The sequence below is a fragment of the Ahaetulla prasina genome, chromosome 1 (genome assembly GCF_028640845.1).
Source record: "Ahaetulla prasina isolate Xishuangbanna chromosome 1, ASM2864084v1, whole genome shotgun sequence".
Classification (NCBI taxonomy): domain Eukaryota; kingdom Metazoa; phylum Chordata; class Lepidosauria; order Squamata; family Colubridae; genus Ahaetulla; species Ahaetulla prasina.
Genome location: NC_080539.1, coordinates 96,408,466 through 96,431,471, shown reverse-complemented (window position 1 = coordinate 96,431,471; position 23,006 = coordinate 96,408,466). Strand labels below are relative to the sequence as shown.

At 41.9% G+C, this 23,006-nt stretch overlaps 1 protein-coding gene across 7 annotated transcripts in view; it reads left to right on the top strand.

Annotated features, from left to right (window-relative positions):
- The window catches only part of ESR1 (estrogen receptor 1), a 250,072-nt gene that overhangs the window by 49,887 nt on the left and 177,179 nt on the right, over positions 1–23,006 (top strand). The gene's annotated exons all lie outside the window — the stretch shown is intronic.

Sequence of the window (23,006 nt, the reverse complement as noted above, 5' to 3'; positions counted from 1 at the left end):
CAGAGTGAGGATCATATATAATTAAATTCTTTTATCTCTTGTCTATTACTTAGTGTACATAATGCAACACAAGGTATTTATTTTATGGTATGAACTGGACATACAGGCTATAGAAATATTTCATGTTGCATGATGCACTCTGCTGAATAGTAAGCTAAACATTGTGGCTGCTGTGAAGATTCCCAAGGGTGTGTGTGCAAGGTGTCAAGATGGAGTCTGTAATGATCATAATGCAACCATCCATGGCATCTGTGGCCATGGTGGTGCGGTGGTTAGAATGCAGTACTGCAGGCTACTTCTGCTGACTGCAGTTCAGCAGTTCAAATATCACCAGGCTCAAGGCTGACTCAGCCTTCCATCCTTCTGAGGTGGGTAAAATGAGGACCTAGATTGTTGGGGGCAATATGCTGTTTCTGTAAACCGCTTAGAGATGGGTGTAAAGCACTGCGAAGCGGTATATAAGTCTAAGTGCTATTGCTATCTTGACTGTTTTTGATCCACACTGCAGATGTCCATAATAGTGATGACTGTGGAGACATTTATTTATTTATTTCGCATGCACCACTTTATTATGGTCACAAACCAGGATACATGCAAGTAAAAACATATGTAGCATCAAATGTAGCAGCTAATAAGTAATAAAATATCAGCTTCACTACCCTCTATCCAGCAGTGGGATTCACTTACCTTCCCTACCGGTTCGCAGATATTACATATTTTTGCCATCCCAAACTCCAATTATGTATCTCCGGTTAAAATTAACTAGAGTTTGTTTCATAAACAAAAACCAGTTCCTTTCAATCCAATTCTCTTATTTTATGCTGGAGGAAGATCAAGGAGGAAGTTTAGGATTGGACCAAGCCTGTGCTAAGCTAATATTATAGGTTTAAAATAAATATCTGGACAATTTTCCTATTTTTGCTGTACTTATTTGTGCCTATTTTTCAAAACTAATTCTTGTATTTGTAAACTATAAACTAAGGAGATTGGCATGGTAACTCTTTCAGACAAGTCCTATCTCATTTGGACTAATGGGCTAATTTGATGGAAGAACATTCCTTTGCAAGGTCAGAGTGGAGGAAAGGAAGATTTCTAATTAATCACTAATAGACAAGTCTTTCCCAATTTATAAATAGGTGATGGCAATGGCAATCTGAAGTCTTTGAATCTTAAATTGGAATACATTACATGCCCTCAGTGCTATTTTTTAATAAGATATCTTTATGTTTCAGTTACAACTTTGCTCTATTGCTGTTTACTGGTTTTAGTTTATGAGGCAACAGACACAGATTATATTGTGTTGCCAGCAATTTCTGTTGTGGGTCTCTGTGGTTGTTTGAGGCAACCTCCTGATCTTTTTTCAGCCGTAATCTTTGCACATAGTTGGTTGTATTGGAGCTACAAACATCAACAATTGCAACTTTTCCTTAGTGGAATATTCCTTTTTGAAGATAAGAGTAAGGAATATTCATTGTAGAAAAGAAAAACAACTCATGAATGTACCATTAGATGAATGTAGATTTGCTGCTGAGTTTTGCATTCCATATATTCTTGGCTATAAAACTGTAATTTAGAGCAATGTAAAAGACATTGGCCCCGACATCGGCAGGGCTTGGCGGCTTGGACGGTTTTTTAGCTCTCGGCGTTCACCTCACCGCGAAGGACATCAGCGGGACTATCATCTGACTGTGAACGACTTTGGACGGCCTTTTACCATCCTAGGCTTTAAAGGCCTAGTTTTATGGCTGATTTTAAGCTAACGATAATGGCCGCTATTTCTGTCATCAGCGGCATTGCAGACATGACTGTCAACTGTCTGACGTAGTTAACTTTAAACATGGTCGTTCCTTATGGTGTTCGCCTGACAGTGGTGTACCGGTCCGCTAATTCCATCAGCGGACTTCGGACAGTTTGATCCCCGTTTTACATCTTATATGGACAGGGGGTCGGTTTTACTACACTTGTAGGGAACTGCTGGCTCGGGATACCCTTTTTTTCCGTTGTTACCTGATCCTATTATGAGTTACTCGGCGCTTGAGCTCTTACGGCTGCGAGGTTCCCCCGCCTCGCAGGAGTGGCCCTCTGCTCTATCGAGGGCCTACCTTAATGAAGGGTCTTGGGACCCAGAGAGGTGGCATGCCTCGAAGAAGAATCTCTGGGGGTTTTTTAATAGGTTTTTTAATAAGGGGCTTTTAAAGGGGGGGAGGGGATTGACGGGTAGGGGGAGTGACCCGTCGGGGAGGGTATGTCCAGTCCCAACGCGGGCTCACGACACTATTTCACTTGGTCCGAAGACAGGGGGGAGGGGATTGTACAGAGCGGAGAACATTATCCCATCTGTACGGTGAGTGGGAGGGGCAGATATGGCGGAGGCAGGGGGCCGTATCGCTCTTTGGGAGCACGTGTTCGATGTTTAAAAGCGATCACGTGCTCCGGCCCCCCAGTCCCCACTCGTTCCCCGGATGGTCAAGACCCTCAGAGCTTGGGTCTTAGGCTGATGCTTTGCAATGCCCGGTCCGTGGTTAACAAGGCTCCCCTGATTTGTGATCTTATTCAGAGGGAGTCCGCGGACCTTATGGGCATTACGGAGACCTGGTTGGGCACAGAAGGTGTACCCTGGTCGAACTGTGCCTCCGGGTTCCCGTGCATCCCACCAGCCGAGGCCCCAAGGTAGGGGTGGGGGGGTGGCGGTTGTGATTAAAGAAAGTCTGGAGCCGAGGGAGTCCACTGTTCCTCAGATAGCTGGCTGTGAATCCCTCCTTGTGAAGTGGGGCCACCGGAATCAGATGGGGCTGTTGATCACGTACCTGGCTCCTTGCTGCGTGACTACAGCCCTACCTGAACTGCTAGAGGTGCTTGCTGGCGTGGCGGTGGAGATCCCCAGACTACTGGTCTTGGGGGATTTCAACCTGCCATCTGCCGGGTTGTCGCCGACGGTGGTTCAGGAGTTCCAGGCCTCCATGACGGCCTTGGACCTGATTCAAGTAACTGATGGCCCTACACACATTGGGGAGGCGCTAGACTTGATTTTTATCTCTGGTCAGTGGGTAAATGATCTGGATTTAGGAGATTTAGTGAAAGAACCGGTGTCATGGTCAGATCATTTTCTTCTTCGCCTAGACTTTCAGACCGCCGCTCACCACCGCAGGGAGACGGAGCCAATGCGTTGGTTCCGTCCCAGGCGCCTGATGGACCCGGAGAGGTTCCTGACGGAGCTTGGGCCGCTTCCTGAGGATCTTACCCACGGCACGACTGAAGAACTGGTTGCGGCCTGGGAACGGGCCGCGGCTGGGGCTTTGGACTGTGTCGCGCCTTTGCGGCCTCTGACCGGGCGTAGATCTCAATTGGCTCCCTGGTTTTCCGAGGAGCTGAGAGAGATGAAACGCCGGAGAAGACGCCTGGAGAGTGTTTGGAGGTCTAGCCGTTCCGAGGCTGATCGGACACTAGTGAGGTCCTTTACTAGGACCTACCTAGTGGCAATGAGGGAGGCGAAGCGTCTCTACGTTTCCACCCTCATTGCATCGGCAGATAACCGCCCGCCGCCCTGTTTGGGTGACCCGTTCCTCCTCCATCAAGAGGGACGGGATGACCCCTTACAGGGACGAGCTGAGGAGTTTAACGGTTATCTATACGATAAAATCGTTCAGCTTCGGGATAGTTTGGACCAAGATTGCGATGATCCAGCCGGGACGACAGAGACGCGTCTTGTTGAGGTTATTTGGGATGAGTTTGATTCTGTGGCTCCGAGGACATGGACAGGTTGCTGGGAGGTTACATGCAACTACATGTTTACTGGACCCGTGCCCTTCCTGGTTAGTGCTGGCTGCTCAGGAAGTGACACGAGGCTGGCTCCAGGGGATTATAAATGCTTCTTTGATGGAAGGGGTTTTCCCCACCGCCTTGAAGGAGGCGGTGGTGAGACCTCTCCTCAAGAAGCCTTCCCTGGACCCAGCTATTTTGAGTAATTATCGTCCAGTCTCCAACCTTCGCTTTGTGGCGAAGGTTGTTGAGAGTGTGGGTGCATGGCAGCTCCCCCGGCACCTGGGGGAAACTGGCTATCTGGACCTATTCCAGTCCAGCTTCCGACCCGGTTATAGCACGGAGACGGCTTTGGTCGCGTTGGTGGATGACCTCTGGAGGGCCAGGGACAGGGGTTGCTCCTCTGCCTTGGTCCTATTAGATCTCTCAGCGGCTTTCGATACCATCGACCATGGTATCCTGCTGCGCCGGTTGGAGGGATTGGGAGTGGGGGGCACCGTTTATCGGTGGTTCTCCTCCTATCTCTCTGACCAGACGGTGTTGACAGGGGGGCAGAGGTCGTCCTCGAGGCGCCTCACTTGTGGGGGGCCTCAGGGTCGATTCTCTCGCCCACCCTGTTCAACATCTATATGAAGCCGCTGGGTGAGGTCGCCAGTGGTTTCGGTGTGTGTTATCATCTGTACCCTGATGATACTCAGCTGTACTTTTCCACCGCGGACCACCCCAACGAACCGGACAGATGCTGTCCCGGTGCCTGGAAGCTGTACGGGTCTGGATGGGGAGAAACAGACCCAAGCCCAATCCCTCCAAGACGGAGTGGCTGTGGATGCCGGCATCCCGGTACAGTCAGCTGCATCCGCAGCTGACTGTTGGGGGCGAGTTAGTGGCCCCAAAGGAGGCGGTTCGCAACTTGGGTGTCCTCCTGGACGGAGCTTGGGCCGCTTCCTGAGGATCTTACCCACGGCACGACTGAAGAACTGGTTGCGGCCTGGGAACGGGCCGCGGCTGGGGCTTTGGACTGTGTCGCGCCTTTGCGGCCTCTGACCCGCGAGATCTCAATTGGCTCCTGGTTTTCCGAGGAGCTGAGAGAGATGAAACGCCGGAGAAGACGCCTGGAGAGTGTTTGGAGGTCTAGCCGTTCCGAGGCTGATCGGACACTAGTGAGGTCCTTTACTAGGACCTACCTAGTGGCAATGAGGGAGGCGGCCTCACGCTTCCACCCTCATTGCATCGGCAGATAACCGCCCGCCGCCCTGTTTGGGTGACCCGTTCCTCCTCCATCAAGAGGGACGGGATGACCCTTACAGGGACGAGCTGAGGAGTTTAACGGTTATCTATACGATAAAATCGTTCAGCCGGGATAGTTTGGACCAAGATTGCGATGATCCAGCCGGGACGACAGAGACGCGCCTTGTTGAGGTTATTTGGGATGAGTTTGATTCTGTGGCTCCGAGGACATGGACAGGTTGCTGGGAGGTTACATGCAACTACATGTTTACTGGACCCGTGCCCTTCCTGGTTAGTGCTGGCTGCTCAGGAAGTGACACGAAGCTGGCTCCAGGGGATTATAAATGCTTCTTTGATGGAAGGGGTTTTCCCCTCCGCCTTGAAGGAGGCGGTGGTGAGACCTCTCCTCAAGAAGCCTTCCCTGGACCCAGCTATTTTGAGTAATTATCGTCCAGTCTCCAACCTTCGCTTTGTGGCGAAGGTTGGTGTGAGTGTGGGTGCATGGCAGCTCCCCCCGCACCTGGAGGAAACTGTCTATCTAGACCTGTTCCAGTCCGGCTTCCGACCCGGTTATAGCACGGAGACGGCTTTGGTCGCGTTGGTGGATGACCTCTGGAGGGCCAGGGACAGGGGTTGTTCCTCTGCCTTGGTCCTATTAGATCTCTCAGCGGCCTTCGATACCATCAACCATGGTATCCTGCTGCGCCGGTTGGAGGGATTGGGAGTGGGGGGCACCGTTTATCGGTGGTTCTCCTCCTATCTCTCTGACCGGTCGCAGACGGTGTTGACAGGGGGGCAGAGGTCGTCCTCGAGGCGCCTCACTTGTGGGGTGCCTCGGGTCGATTCTCTCGCCTACCCTGTTCAACATCTATATGAAGCCGCTGGGTGAGGTCATCAGTGGTTTCGGGGTGAGTTATCATCTGTACGCTGATGATACTCAGCTGTACTTTTCCACCCCGGACCACCCCAACGAAGCGGTCGAAGTGCTGTCCCGGTGCCTGGAAGCTGTACGGGTCTGGATGGGGAGAAACAGACTCAAGCTCAATCCCTCCAAGACGGAGTGGCTGTGGATGCCGGCATCCCGGTACAGTCAGCTGCATCCGCAGCTGACTGTTGGGGGCGAGTTAGTGGCCCCAAAGGAGGCGGGTCGCAACCTGGGGGTCCTCCTGGGCGGGCGGGTGTCTTTTGATGGACACCTGGCGGCCGCCGCCAGGAGGGCCTTTACCAGGTTCGCCTGGTTCGCCAGTTGCGTCCCTTCCTTGATCGGGATGCCTTATGCACGGTCACTCACGCTCTGGTTACGTCTAGGCTGGATTATTGCAATGCTCTCTACATGGGGCTGCCCTTGAGGTGCACCCGGAGGCTGCAGTTAGTCCAGAATGCGGCTGCGCGAGTAGTAACGGGAGCCGCTGTTGGCTCCCACCTGACATCGCTGCTCCGTAGCTTGCACTGGCTTCCTGTGGTCTTCGGTGCGCTTCAAGATTTTGGTAACTATCTTTAAAGCGCTCCATGGCTTAGGACCCGGTATTTATGAGACCGCCTGCTGTTACCTTTTGCCTCCCACCGACCAGACGCCGCACAGAGAGGGTCTCCTCAGGGTGCTGTCCGCCAAACAGTGTCGGCTGGCGGCCCCCAGGAGTAGGGCCTTCTCTGTGGGGGCAGTGACGCTCTGGAATGAACTTCCCCCCGGTCTGCGTCAAGTGCCCGATCTTCGGACCTTCCGTCGTGAGCTCAAAACATATTTATTCATTAAAGCAGGACTGGCATAATTAGTGATGTATTTTAATTGGGTTTTTAATATTTTTTAACTTTTTAATTTAAATTTTAATAATCGGCCTTTAAAATTTGCTCTTTTTAATTGTTGTTTTAAACTGTATATATCTTTGTTTTTACTTTGGCTGTACACCGCCCTGAGTCCTTCGGGAGAAGGGCGGTATAAAAATTTAATAAAATAAAATAAAATAAATAAAATAATAAAAAAGATCTTTTAATGTTCATTTCTAAAAATAATGTATGTTTAACAAAACTCACAGAATTAATTTATATTTCTACTGAACATATTTGTTGTAGTACAATAAGGCAGAAAAAAACCCAGATCTTCACATCAGCAGACTTCTGGAATACAGTGTTGTTCATTTCTATAGCATGCTGGTTTTTGGGAAGGGAATTGTGCAGTCCATCTGCTGAATTTTAACTGCATCTGTCCTCTTTCTTTAATTATGTAGCACTATTTTATTTCATGACAGTTTTCTTCAGTAGTGGGTTTCAAATCCCGGTGCTACAAGTTTGCTATTGGTAGTGTGCGGGCACATGCGAGCACATGGTGCTTCTGCGCATAAACAGAGCATTTTTGATGACGTCTGGGTGGGTGGGCAGAGCCTTTACCAGTTCGCCACTACTGGTTCACCCAAATCGGGGCGAACCGGGAGCAACTCACCACTGGTTTTTCTCCTTGATAAGCCTGTACGGGTAAGATAAAAGTAGTTCGTTTATTTTATTTTTTTAAAATTCACATGTTGAGGCCACCCAATAATTGATAATTCTGGGCAGCTTACAAATAAAATAAGAAATGCAGCATATAGAGAGATAAGTAAAACAAAACCTCATGGGAAACAGCATATAAAGCCATTCACCAGATGTGATAAAAAGTGGGATCCCTAAATATCCTAAGTTTTGCGAGAACAAGCAAAGTTGTAACAGTTTCTTAAACATCACAAAGATGGGAGTGGCATGAATCTCTGGGGAAATTGTTGCAAAGGGCATGTGTAACAACATAGAAGATACTTCCTGGGGGCCACAAAGTGACCCTGATCAATTGATAGGTTGCAGAGTGCACCTACTTTGATTCCTCGTACTGGATGGGCAGAAAAAAATAGTGATAGTCAGGTGCCTCAAATAGAATAGAGTAGAGAATAGAATAGAATTTTTATTGGCCAAGTGTGATTGGACACACAAGGAATTTGTCTTGGTGCATATGCTCTCAGTATGCATAAAAGAAAAGATACCTTCATCAAGGTACAACATTTACAACACAAATGATGGTCATAGGGTACAATTTAACACTTAATGATACAACACTTAATGATAAGCATAGGATACAAATAAGCAATCAGGAACAATCAATATCAATATAAATCATCAGGATTACCAGCAACAAAGTTACAGTCATACAGTCATAAGTGGAAAGAGATTGGTGATGGGAACGATGAGAAGATTAATAATAGTGCAGATTTAGTAAATAGTTTGACAGTGTTGAGGGAATTATTTGTTTAGCAGAGTGATGGCCTTCGGGAAAAAACTGTTCTAGTGTCTAGTTGTTCTGGTGTGCAGTGCTCTATAGCATCGTTTTGAGGGTAGGAGTTGAAACAGTTTATGTCCTGGATGTGAGGGATCTGTAAATATTTTCACAGCTCTCTTAGGCTTGTGCCATAGGATGGTGTGAATTGCTAACCAGCATCTTGAATTGTATCCAGGAGCAGTTGGCTACTTGTGTAGCTTGCAATGCAGTGAGTCACATAAGTATCAGATGATGATCTCAACACTTCCCATAGTGCCATAGTTTGGACCAACTGTAGCTTCCAATTAGTCTTCAACAGTGGTGGAATTGAATTTCTTTTACTACCGGTTCTGTGGGCGTGGCTTGGTGGGGGTTGTGTTGCTTGGTGGGTGTGGCAGGGGAAGGATACTGCAAATACTCCATTCCCAACCCACTCCAGGGGAAAGATACTACAAAATCTCCATTCCCACCCCAATCCAGGGAAAGGATATTGCAAAATCCCCATTCCCACCCCATTCTGAGATCAGCCAGAGGTAATATTTGCTGGATCTCTGAACTACTCAAAATTTCCACTACCGGTTCTCCAGAACCTGTCAGAACCTGCTGAATAGCATCCCTGGTCTTCAACTGATCTTCTATGTAGCCCTACATAGAGCATGTTACAGTAATCCAGTCATGAAATGACCAAAGAATGAGTGACTACCTAAAGGGTGTCCTGTTCTGGCACAAGTGTTTGTCACTGCATTGATTCATTTATCAACAATACCAAAGAAGTCAGGGGATAGCTATCCATCATCCAAAATATCTGTCAGGTTGTCCGTCTCTTTTACATGGATCATCTGATATAAATATATATCTTACTAAATTGTAGTATTTTTGTAATTGTTTTGAATTATGTGTAATAAAGAGAATTGTCATATTTTATATAATATTTGATTTCTAAAACTCTCTGAATAGTGCTTTGTATTTGTTTTCAGTACTTTGGAAGTTTTTTTACCATGTCCACTATGTGTGATAAAATATTATTTTTGTGTTGTGACATTTCCAACATTTATTACTATATTTTTTGTCTACGCTGGCAATTTACCAACTGAGTTGTATACTACCTATAAAACATTTTACAGTATACCAGTTTTCCTTCAAGTTTTAACTTGGAGCAAATTTTATAGATTTGTTTCATAATTCTTCTCGTTGTTGTGTTGTGACTGGTTTGCATCCATTTTATTAAAAAAAACAATTTTTTTGGGTACGCTCTTATCTGAGTAAAAATTTGTATATGTGCCCTGGTGGGTGATTTTAATTCAGTATGAAAATTTCAAATTCTGTCATTTTTTTTCTTAGAAGCTGTCCCTCATTTCTGTAATTTATTTTTATTCTTCTATATTTTGTTCTTCTAGGAACATCAACCATGATATGTTCTGAACTTTTCTAAATAGTTCTTGGTATATATTTGGTCATTTCATGGAATCCAAATGAATCATACATGCCTACGTAATTACATTTTTATTACCTCCAATATGAAAAGCCTTTAAAAGAGAGGCTAGTGATGAGATTGGACTTATTATTTTTCTTGTAACATTCCATTACTATTAACATGGCTTGTCTTGCATACGTACTTTTAAATTTTGTCTTCTTCTTTGTCCCTGAACTATAGCTATCTGTGAAGCCCATTACTTAGATTGGGTCCTTCCAGTGTTGATTGTTCTAGTATATGGGAAATTTATCCATTCATTAGCCATGACAAACATCTTGCTCTGTAATATACTTTCAAATTTGGAAGGACCCACCAAACTTCCAATAATATAGGCCAGGTTGGCACCTTATCTACTATCAAATCATAGATGAATATAGATTTATTCCACATTGCAGCAGATGGAGTCCAGCCCCACAAAAGATCTGATAACCTGTTCCCACAGGAGGATTTATTTATTTACTTAGCATATGGCATGTCAAACAGGGACTAGCAATATATCTTAACATTTCACTGGAATTATTTTTTTAAAATTTATTTACATTTATATCCCGCCCTTCTCCGAAGACTCAGGGCGGCTTACATTGTGTAAGGCAATAGTATCATTCTATTTGTATATTTATATACAAAGTCAACTTATTGCCCCCCCCAACAATCTGGGTCCTCAGATTGTTAAAACACAATAAAATACAAATATTAAAAAGATCTATGTTCAAATAGTTTCGGCCATCTAACCCTTGAAGCACAACATTGTTTATATTTTAAAAAATCAGATACTAGACCGGTATACTGTATGCCCTCAGCTTATAGCCAGTCATGATGTGATCTATAATTTGATGTAGGACCCCGCAGTCACATTGAAGGGAGGATAGTATATCTCATTTATATGGAGAGTCCTGGCAGACACAATGTGAGGTGCAACTCCTGTTCAGGATTGTCCTTGGCGACATGTTAGTTCAAAGGCCGGCACCTTTTTTGTGGGGTCATTTATATGTCTATTTATGGGCATTCAGTGACTCATTTGGCTTTCCATTGAGAATCAATGTTAAAGTTGTTGGGCAGATGTCGTACAAGTGCCAGTGGGGGCCTTCCTGGATTGGATTCCAGCTGACAAAAGAGGAAGGTCGGCATGCACCAGTAGGAGTGAGTTGTTCATAACAGAGGATTATTAATTCTTAATACTGTGATGAATTTCATCAGGCACCACTAAAAATCTTAAAACTAACACATCCTAGGATGTTAGAAGATGCAAGAAATAACGATTGAATTACGGAAATCTGGGTTGGAGGAAAAAGCTTTTGTTAATGTTCTGATTGACAAACCCAACCAAGCAAGCACGAGCGAGACGATCCAATCTCTGAATGCAAAATTTTATTGAGTACATCATTTCAGCACTCATTAGGGAAAAACCAAATCTAGCTAATTCCCACACAAACCCACATAATTAAAGTATAGGATTCTCCCTCCCCCTATTAGTGTAGGTCACATTGTCCAATTGAGGGTCATTGTATTGTTATGAGAAAAAAATCTTTGGCTTTGGCAAACACCTGCTGGAATGTCCTTGGCTTTCATGGTCATCTTCATGATGTCTGGAGCAGTGGTGGGTTTCTACCGGTTCGCACCGGTTCGGGTGAACTGGTAGCGGTAATTTGGCCTGGGTTGCTGAACCTGTAGTGACGGGTGGCTGGCCACGCCCCTGAACTGGTAGCCCGGTCATTGCTCACTTGCCCCACCTGCCTGCATGACTGCTGGGAAGCGGCTTTCAAAGAGGCAGCAGCTGGCCACAGGCTGCCGAAAACTACCGGAGGTCACTGAAAAAGCTGCTGCCGTCACCACCCAGTTCTTTGTGCCAGCCGTGCAAGCGCATCCCATTGCCTGCTGCATTGCATTTGGACTGATGCAGTAGGCAATGGGATGCGTCAGTCCGAGCGGCAATGGGATGCGACGGCAGTGGCTTTTTCAGCGACATCTGGTAGTTTTCGGCAGCCTGTGGCCTGAAGGTTTTTTTTTTTTATGTGACTGTGAGAAGCCTTCCAGCTGCCACCTCTTTGCCAGCCGCTTCCCAGCAGCCGTGGCTGGCTGAAAGCTGCCAAAAACTACTGGAGGTTCAGCTGCCACGGGAGGAAGGTAAGCAGCCCAAAGAAAGAGGTGGTGGGGTGGGGGGAGAAAGCAGGGCTAGGGACAATGCTGCTGAAGGAAGGGAAACGGGGCGACATGTGCACATGACAAAGGGAGGGTGGGGTGGCATGCAGAAGGAGGCCTTCAATAAATTAGGTCAGGCCTGGGCAGAAAATAAGTAGATAGGTAGAAATTTAAAAAAAAATCCTACCTTTTTCTGTGGGCGTGGCTAGGTGGGGGGGTGGTCATGTGACTGAATGGCTGTGGCCATGAATGATGTCAAGTTGGCCATGTCCACTCAGTCACATGACCACCAAGCCACACCCACAAAGCAAGCCACACCCACAGAACCAGTAGTAAAAAAATTTGAAACCCCCACTGGTCTGGAGTCTACATTCCATCTCCTCTTCCTTTCCTCTTGGTTCATTGGCAAGTTGAGAAGTGATAATGGTTGCAACAGCAAAAGCATGCTTTGAATCTTGACACCCTTACTGAAACCCAGAATATAGCCTAATCATGGCCTGATGTCTCTGAAAACATCTGCAAAGGAAAGGTTGTGCTAAAATATTTAAAAGAACATCTTGCTTAACTATATGTCTTTGACCCCTCAGTTATCTTCAAAGGCCCTTTCTTAGGTGTCTCAGCTAAATACATGTAGGCTGGTAACCAGCTGGCCATCTTCCTTCTTCATAGAACGTTGTGTATACTAAGCATCCATATTGTTATATTTTTGATACTAGGTGAAGACATGATTTATTCGCAAGGCATTTAGGATTTTGAACTTTTATGAGTCATCATCTGAACTTTGCAAAAACGAGTCAATGCATTTTATTAAAAGGTCATTCATAGTCCTGTAATATTGTGAAATCAACAGTCACTTTTAATGTTCTAGAAGCACAGAATTCATTTCAGAAAATAATTAGACTGTCTACAGTGTATGGTGTAATCGTATTATTTCCTTACCAATTTAATTGTGTGTAGAAATAAATTTCTTTGAGCCCAATGGTTTGGAAATAGTTTTCAGGAACATATTTGCAGATTATTCATGTAATGAAGCATTATAAGTTCATTAGCAATTCTGTCTACTAGTGACAATAAAAATCATATAATGAATGCTTTTTTAAAAAGTTACAATTGCTGTGAAAAGGAACTGCCAGGGGATTGTTTAATCAGATATTATACTAGATGGTAAAACTAGATATTTCTAATAGTAGCTGTGATAAAGTGAAAATTCTCTTTTATTTTAAAAAAACTGCCTGTGTGACACATTACTTGAACAATATAATAGAAAATTATATTGCCTATTGTTACAACGAAGTAATCTATGTTATGCTCATCAAATGCAAGAATTTTTAGACTCATTTCAAATGTTATAAAATAAAGTATGGGAAATCCTATAGATCTCTTATGATTTGTCATAAATAAGGATGAATTTCTCACTCTTAATTGTCTAAAAAATAGCAAGAACAAACTTTATTTTCTAGATAATAATCTTCAACTGAAGAAAAGTTGGGGATAACTAGAGACCAGATTGTGAAGTTTACACTGTGTTTTATTTGTAATTTTTTTGACAAAGAAAATGTCACGTTTCAGCTGTTCCAAATTATCTTCCCAGATTCATGATTTCCCCAATTGGGAATTGGGCAGTTCAAAAAGTTGTGAGTTCTGGAAATGAAATCTTAGCACCTCTGCAATAGGCCAAATTTAGAACAGCTGGACTAAGATTAAACAGACTGCATTGTCAATTAGTTTATTATATTTGGAAAAACATTAGAAAACTCAACGTGGAAGATTTTAGCAGCCTGAACATAGAGGTAATCGAGAAATCCAGAAAGATATGGAAGTGTAGCCAAGGATGCACACTACAGCTTTCAGGTTCATGTTGTGACAATTTGTTTTGTCCCTTTAGAATAAAAAAAAAGAGGAAATCTCAGTTGTGATTTCTCTGCTATCCAGATATGAAATGTTAGGAGATGCATTTCTGATACTTGCTTTGCTGACTGTACTGTTTAGGATTAAAGGTTTCGGTTCCCCTCGCACATACGTGCTAGTCGTTGCCGACTCTATATATAATATATATATATATTACCTACACACACACACACACACACACACACACATATATATATATATATATATATATATATATATATATATATATATATATATGTAGGTCTTTGGTTATCTCCCGCATAAAATTGGAAGTGTCTTGGCGACGTTTCAATGAAGTCTCATTCGTCATCTTCAGGCTTCAGCTTCGTGCTTCTGGGAGCAATGTGTGATTGCAACTGTTTCTTCCTTTTTTACTGCTAGTGGGGGTTTGAACTGATTGGGTGGGAGCTTGGCTGTGCTCTGATTGGCTGGGGTTTTTTTGTGCTCTGATTGGCTGGGGTGTGTCCTGTTTGGGTGGGGGCTTGGTTGTCCTCAGATTAGTCTGAGTTGCAGGGGATCAGACTAATCTGAGCACAACCAAGCCCCACCCAAACAGGATACACCCCAGCCAATCAGAGCACAAAAAAACCCCCATCCAATCAGAGCACAGCCAAGCTCCCACCCAATCAGTTCAAACCCCCACTAGCAGTTAAAAAGGAAGAAACATCTGCAATCACACATTGCTCCCAGAAGCACGAAGCTGAAGCCTGAAGATTATGAATGAGACTTCGTCAGAACGTTGCCAAGGCACTTCCAGTTTTACGCGGGAGAAATCATATCTGTGGATGTGTAAATATGGGTAACTATGGCAAGATGAATACACAGCCTATTTATGTTGCAAACCCTGCAAAAAATATTTTAAAAGTATTTGAGAAGTAAGTATTGAATAAATATTTTGAAACCTATTTGTCTTAAGATATAGTTCAGAAACCTTTATTACAATCTCTCTTAATGTTTAATATGTGATAGAGCAGGGGTCTCCAACCTTGTCAACTTTAAGACTTGTGGACCAACTACAAACTCTCTGAGAGTTGAAGTCCACAAGTCTTAAAGTTGACAAGGTTGGAGACCCCTGTGATAGAGCATTGTCTAGGCCGGGAGTGTCAATCTCACGTCCTTACAGCGGGATAATGTGATGTATCATGACTTTTTCCCCCTTCACTAAACCGGGCTTGGGTGTGGCCACCATGTGACGCATCCAGTCTGTGGGCCACAAGTTTGACACCCCTGGTCTAGTTAAATTCTATGAATAAAGAAAATTCTAATTTATCAACTTAGTAATTTTGCATATGAGTATGCACTTGTATTAAGGGGAAAGCTAATTCTTGTTTTCAAAACGCTTTTAAAAATAGTTTCCCCCATTATTGGGTTCACAAGGTTGCATTGTTTTAAAACTCCCAACCAATATTGCTCATTATGTTAGTTGGGAATTTGGGAGTTGTTATTAAAGTATTATTAATTAAGGCAGGTACTGGGACGGAGAAGGCAGACTTTTGGGTTCCCAATAGATGGTATTGTTTAATTGGAGAAACCTGGAGTATACTACCCTTGTTAGAACAAAATAGTTGGGTAGATACAATGAGAGAGAGGTGTTAATGTAAGTAATCAGGTCCTGAGTCTTATAGGGCTTATAGGTAATGATCGGCAACTTGAATTGCACCTGGAAGCAAATTGGCCACCAGTGCAGCTCATGAAACAGAGATATTACATAAACATATCTAGCCTCATGTAGAAAGCATTACAGTAGTCAAGCTGTGAGGTGATCAGGATATGAATGAGTATTTGAGGAAGTTTCCTCACCTAGGAATGATTCAGTTGGCAGACCAGATTCAGCTATGCAAACCTTCTCATTGAGCAGGAGCTTTGAGTCTAGGAAGACCTCTAGATTGCACACCATGTGACTAAATGAATCTATAAGGTGTTAGATTGTATAACACAATCATCAATAAAAATGTAATGAAAAAGCTAATCAAAGTACTAAAACAGCTTTAATTCAGAAAATTTACTAGGTTACAGGGGTGTTTTCTAGATTTGCTCATTTGTCTGTCTTATCTGTCTGCCTGTTTATCTTATTAGTGACCTGAAAGCAAAAAAGAAATAAAGTATTGCTTTTTACTTCTCTTCTCTTCTCTTCTCTTCTCTTCTCTTCTCTTCTCTTCTCTTCTCTTCTCTTCTCTCAGTTTTCATTACTTCAGTTATCTGGAGATAATTAAGAGAGAAAAAGTACTCATTGACATTCCATAAAATTTAAAACAAGACTTTGTGAAAATGACACAACATGATAAAAAACAAAGAGAGGCAAAACTCTGTTTTCCTGTACTTTAGTTGGATTGGAAAAGAAGCCAATGGCATCCTTACCAATTTCTCTACCAATTTGATTTATATAAGTACATAAAAATAAAGGTCTTTAAGGTATACGGATGGATCTTTGGGCATCACATTTCCAATTAGCCTCCACCATTAAAATTTGGCCCCTTTCCCCCAGATATTCCTACCATTGTCAAAACTGAACCCAGACACAGTACCACATGCCTAGATTTTGTTTTGGCCCCCCTATCTTTGTGTCCCCCCCTCACATATTACATTTTCTATTAAGCAATAGGACTTCAAAGTAGGTTTGAAGGTTGGTAATTATGCAATGGTTCGATGTGCTATTGGCTGAGACTTTTGTGTGCAATCCACAAAAAAGGAGGTGAGCCTTTAATTACACAGTCAGAGCTATCATCGTTGCTTTTTTTTGAACACCCCTCTCCCCACCCCACAGATGGCCTGTAGAGCAAGTTGCTGGGGCAAAATTATTGTGTCCAATAACTGGCTCATTTGCTTGTTACCCAAAAACACAACATCTGACCTGAAATATTTTAGGATGCTTGAACAAGGTCATTTACTGAAAAAGTCTTCCATGGGGCTTTTCCCTCCATGGGGAAGGAAAAGTTGGAGCCCGAAGTAATAATTTTAGAAGTAAATTTAACAATTGGATTCTGAAGATGATAAAACTTGAAGGACTCTCAGAAGTACAGGCATACCTTGTTTTATTGTTGCTTTGCTTTATTGCACTTCGCAGGCATTGCTTTTTTACAAGACCCTCCACCAGCAAAAATATTACAACTTGCTGAAGGTTCAGATGATGATTAACATTTTTAGCAATAAAGTACTTTTTAATTAGGGTATGTGCATTGTTCTTTTTTAGACATAATGCAATATTGCACGTTTAGTAGACTATAATATAGAGTAAACATAACATTTATATGCACTGCAAAACCAAAACATTTGTATATCTTGCTTTATTACAATATTTGCTTTATTGTGATGGGCTGGAACTGAACCCACAGTATCTTCTGAAGTATGCCTGTACAGTCTTCAAAATAACTTGGTGGCTTTTTTGTTTCCTAATAATGTAGCGATGCAATTAATCTATTTACTTATCTTCCTCCACATTGCTTAAAGGAATGTTATACACTTCTAGCAGAAGCTTGCTATTATTCTTTGAACTGAACACAATCTGAAAATTTTTCCAAATAGAGTTTGAAGAAGACAGAATATTCCAAATAAGGTTGTAGGCTGATAATAATGTACTACTTAAATAATATGCTCTTCTTCCACTCCAGAAAAGGAAGGAAAGGTATAAGAAGAAGCAAACAGTGAGTGAAAGAGAAATTTCGAAATTTTTATTTCAGGCAGAAATTGTATTTCTTTTTCCTTGCTCCATTGATTCATGCAATGATTTATGATTGTAAAAAACAAACAAACCTCAGCTTGATTTATTTTGTCTGCCTTTATTGGCAAGATTACCAGTGTACAGGTTTGGCCTATGAAGGGGAAAAACTATAATTTTAATTCTCATTAATGTTTTCTTCACACAGAAATTTGAAAAAGACTAATACTACTTTATACACCATAAAGTAGGACATAAACCTTCATATTTATTTAAAATACTTCAAATTTAAGTATTTCCAAAATACATGCGATCTAGAATAGAATAACAGAGTTGGAAGGGACCTTGGAGGTCTTCTAGTCCAACTCCCTGCTTAGGCAGGAAACTCTACACCACTTCAGACAAATAGTTATCCAACATCTTCTTAAAAAATTCCAGTGTTGGAGGATTTACAACTTCTGGAGGCAAGTTGTTCCACTGATTAATTGTTCTAACTGTCAGGAAATTTTTCTTAGTTCTAAGGTGCTTCTCTCCTTGATCAGTTTCCACCCATTGCTTCTTGTCCTGCCCACAGGTGCTTTGGAGAATAGTTTGACTCCCTCTTCTTTGTGGCAACCCCTGAGATCTATTTTATCTTTTGGGTATGGGAAATGGATTTTACAATAGTAACATAGCCATCAAATTATGTGATGTATTTCAGGTGAAAAATATACTTTTTAAGCTATATAGAACAGTATCTGTGACTATCCTATTCTCCTAATTACAAATACACCTTTCTCTGTTAAAATCAATGGCCTTAAATACTTTTGGTTTCATTGTCCCCTAGAAGAGATCAAGACTGATGTCTATATGGAATAATCCCTTCTTTTCTATATTATTCATCTTATTTCAATTATGTTCATAAATTCTTCCTGTTTTGATCTCATGTTACTTTTGCCCTGTCTTCTTCCTCTCTGTTTCAAAAAGCAAAAAATGGCTTAACTTGACATTTCTTGAAGCATTGTATGTAACTGTAAGGAGATAAGCATAAGCCATCAAGTAATAAAGGCAGTTACTGTAAACCACAACTGTCTGGCTTTGCTTATTTTTTTTAGTGTATACTAAATCGATTGCTGAAATAGCACACACTTTCCATAATAGCGCACAATTTCCATAATTGTTGGTATATGACATAGGACAAAGTATGCCTTCTTGGTCAGTGCAACTATGTAAGGGCCAGGTATTGGGCATGATAAACCCAGTTGCACTTGAAGCACTGAATATGAAGAGCTGGTAGGAAAAACTAGTTGATATAATTAACTGGTTATATTGAGTACATTTTCTTTCTAGAGTGGACATGAAATGGTGACTTCTTAGACCTGATCTTCTTGCTAAATATTTGAAATGCGGAGTCCGTAAGTTTTGTCACAGAAGTCACTGCAATTCTATTTGGGTAAAGTTACAAGTATGCTCATCCTTCTTTGTTGCAACCAGTAATAGGATGTGAGGTTTGGATTGTAGATAATGGCTAACTAATTAACTAGCATTACAGGCCTGACTTGAAAAATCCTTCTTTCTTAGCATTGCAGATCTCTGAAGGAGATATAGGATGCTTTCTATTGTTGCCTGTAACCCTGTTTTATAGACAGCATTACAAGGGTTGGGCATTGACCTGCAGCATATATATAATAACCCATGAAAGGCCTGTACAACCTGATGGTTAAGTGAACAAATATGTAGAGAAATCCACTGAACAGGAATTTGTATCTGGAATCCTTAAGAAGCCATTTTTTCCCATCAGATTGACAGTATCCATACCATGCCCATACCGCCTGCATTGAATAGAGCAGTCTTTCTAAAAATGGGCTACATGCCCACTAGGCTATTCTTAAGCAACTCATTAAACCTTTGATGCAATCTTTTAGGGATACAGGGATCAGAGGTCTTTAAATCAGGTATCATTGTATCTGGGATTCTTTTAAGGCAGGAGTCTGCCAACTTGGCTCTTTTAAGACTTGTGGACTTCAAGTCCCAGAGTTCCTCAGCGAGGAACTCTGGGAGTTGAAGTCCACAAGTCTTAAAAGAGCCAGGCTTGCCGCCCCCTGTTTTAAGGAATTCCAACAGGTGTCATGTACATGTCCATGAACATTATGAATCACACTATCAGATTCCTGCATGGTCCTAAAAGTATTAGCTCTTAATTTGCTCCTGGAGAAACCAGCCATGGAGACCAACATCATTTTCCTCTTCCATAAAATACTTGTGGTAGAAAACTCTTGATTTTTTTGGGTCAGGGATTGATTTTTCCACCACTTAGATAACAGTAACATTCTTTATGCAATTGGCTACAATTTTTAAATGGTCTATAAATGGTTATTTTTTGAATACAGTTTCTGTGCTGGCAAAGTCTCACAATTCTGGGTAGTGAGAAACATATATTGGAAATAGGCTGATGTTGGGTGGAAGAGCATGAATCACCAAGAGTCTCTGTTACTCTTGGAATTTATGGCACTCCATAAGAACTATGGATCAGTGGTGGGATTCAACCAGTTTGCACCACTTCGGGAGAACCGGTTGTTAACTTACTGAGCAGTTTGGCAAAGTGGTTGTTGGAAGAAATTATTAGGGCAGAGAACCTGTTGTTAAATTACTTGAATCCTACCACTGGTTCTGATTCACCCACTACAATTGTGTATATGTTTTCTTTTCAATCGTCTTTGCAATTGACCTTTGCATATAGGACCATCTGTTTCTGTACCTCTATCCCCACTTTCTCTTTTTTGTTTCAATCTCGTCAGTTGCTTTGTCTCTGCCTGTTTCTTGCTGTATCCCACATTCCATAGGCATCTGTTCCAAATTCATGAGGTTGCTAAAGTGGGGAAACGTACCTTGAGATGTCACTCTGCAAGTTCTGCTGTTTCATTGTGATTCACGTGCGGGCATAGGGTTTGCATCATTGCTATTTGTAAGAGATCAGAAATACAAGCAAATCTTATACAATAGCTGTGACACCTTTGAAAAATGCTAAGTTCATGTACAAAGATCCCAAGAAGTTGGGAATCCTTTGGTAGGGATTTAGGAAAAGCTCTTTAGAGTTTGAGAATGCCCAGAATAAGGGGCAGTGCAGGTACCATTTAAGAGAAATATAGTATATCTGTTTATTATACTTCTTGCAAAGGAAGGCAAAATGAGGAAGAGGAGAAGGAAGGATTCACAGAAGTCACTGTTGTCAAAAACTTATTACCTTTTAAAATCTTACAAATGTACAGCTAACAATCTGTACTGCAGATGCCTGCCTCTCAGATTGTCTGGTTTTTTCTTCTTCTTGAGAGACGTGCATTGTTCTCAGAATAGTATTCAATTTTCTGTTGAATGACCTTTTGGGAATGGAACATATATGTTATTAAGGGAAGAACATTGAACATTCTGATGGCTTTTAAAATGATTACTCCAGATGTGCTACAGACTTCCAATTATTATCCTTGGTAATGGTACTATCTTTCTACTGATTTTGTGACTGCAAGCTCAGGAAAAGCCTCGACAGTCAGTTGTGCAAAGCTCTTGTCCACAAGCAAGTAACACTTGACAATTAATTGTTTTTAACTCATTGTTCTACAGACAAAATAGGAGTTCTTTCCTATTCTCCCCCCACCCCCAACAATATGTTCCCTGGGAATCTTATCCCTTCTCTGAAAGAAGAAAAAAGTAACTTCACTCAAAAGGGATTTGGCATTCCATTCCTCATCCCTTACTCAAAGACTCCTAATGGGATTTGTGGATTTGGCTTAGAGCTTGAAAACACCTTCCCTGGAAGTACCATGGATTCTTGGACCTTACTGAACTGTATTCTAGTTACTTACTTAATGCTCTTTCTCTCTCCACTGATGCTTGGCTCAGTTTACCTGGCTATTGTTAAGAATCCTGCATGATTTTTTTCCCATGCTGCAGGCTTTCCTTTCTTCAATAATCCCTTTCCGTCCTTTTTATGACTCACTGGCCATTAACACAGTTAGGCCAAACCAAATATAGCCCACCAGGTTCATCATAAATCTTCTTCATGTAGGTACACTTCACACTTATAGTAATGGATAACTGAAATGTTGTCAGACTAGTTTAGACGAGTTGGAAATTGCTTTGTGGAAAAAAGCTGCTGTTATGTAAACTGCTATTATGTCTTATTAGATGAAAGAAGGTGGAAATGTTCGATAGCTTGAGGGAGAGCATGTGGGGTTTTAAGTGAGTGTAATAATTATATGAAATGTGTGGAATCTATGGCTAGAGAGATCATTCAATTAACAGCTTTCAAAAAGGTTAAGTGTACAGAAAGCATTCGAGCTATCCTTGAATGTTCCAGTGCTGGATATTCAGCTGATGTCTTTATCCCTATTTAGATGGTGTTTTTGGGTGACAACACTAGCACAGTTAATGGACTAACTACCATATAAGTAACTAAGCTATACAACTTAGCTCTTGCTATCATTTAGCAATTTCTTTTTTAGGTGTTATGCTATTCCTTACATAGATATTTGTACCTAACCACAATGAAGCCAAATGATGAAGTTGCTTTACGCAAGGTTCAACCTTTTGCATCTGAAAATATCTGAAAATCACAAAATGGAACACAACCTCTCAACAAGAGGTTGAGTTTGCATTTCAACCAGTGTTTTGTCACTTGCTCCCTTTGTCATCCACAATTCCTACTGACCTCATACCTCATAGAACAGGGGTGTCAAACTCGTGTTGTCATAGTATTGTCACATGATATATTGCAACTTCCCCCACTCACTAAACCGAGCGTGGGTATGGCCAGCGCTCGCGGGCCACGAGTTTCACACCCCTTTCATAGAAGGTATTGTATTTATTCTCAGAAACCATAACGTTATAAGAAGCTCCATTGAGAAGCAGACAAAAAAGAATTTAATCAATAAATCAATATGCATAGGTTTATGGTACCTGTTGAAACAATGATTAACATAGCTGAAATTTCATTTACAAATAGAAGCCTTTGTGCAAATATTCTGAAATGTTGCTGGATCAAGTGAAGAATATCTTTGTAGGCAAGGGTATTCTATATGAAGATGTTTGCCTCTTGTTAATATTATAATTTGCATGTTATGTGTTTATTAAAATACTTATTGAATTAGGAAGAGGAAAATGTTTGACAAAGAACTTTTATGTGAAGTCAAACAACTTGTTTCTTGAATGAAAAAACAATACAAGGCTTTCATTTGAGGAAAAACTTAGTGAAATTAAAATGTTTTTAAACACCTTCCCAAAAGAACAACACCCCAACTTCAGAGTTTTGTGATAGTTTATTTTTTATTTATTTATTTATTTGTCATAACATTATATATAAGCATAAGCATGAAATAACTATACGAATTGAATACAATCAAAGGGAACATTAGGACAGGAACGGTGGTGCTCTTATGCACGCCCCTTACAGACTTCTTAGGAATGGGGTGAGGTCAATAGTAGATAGTCTTTGGTTAAAGCTTTGGGGATTTTGGGAAGAGACCACAGAGTCAGGTAGTGCATTCCAGGCATTAACAACTCTGTTACTGAAGTCATATTTTCTGCAATCAAGA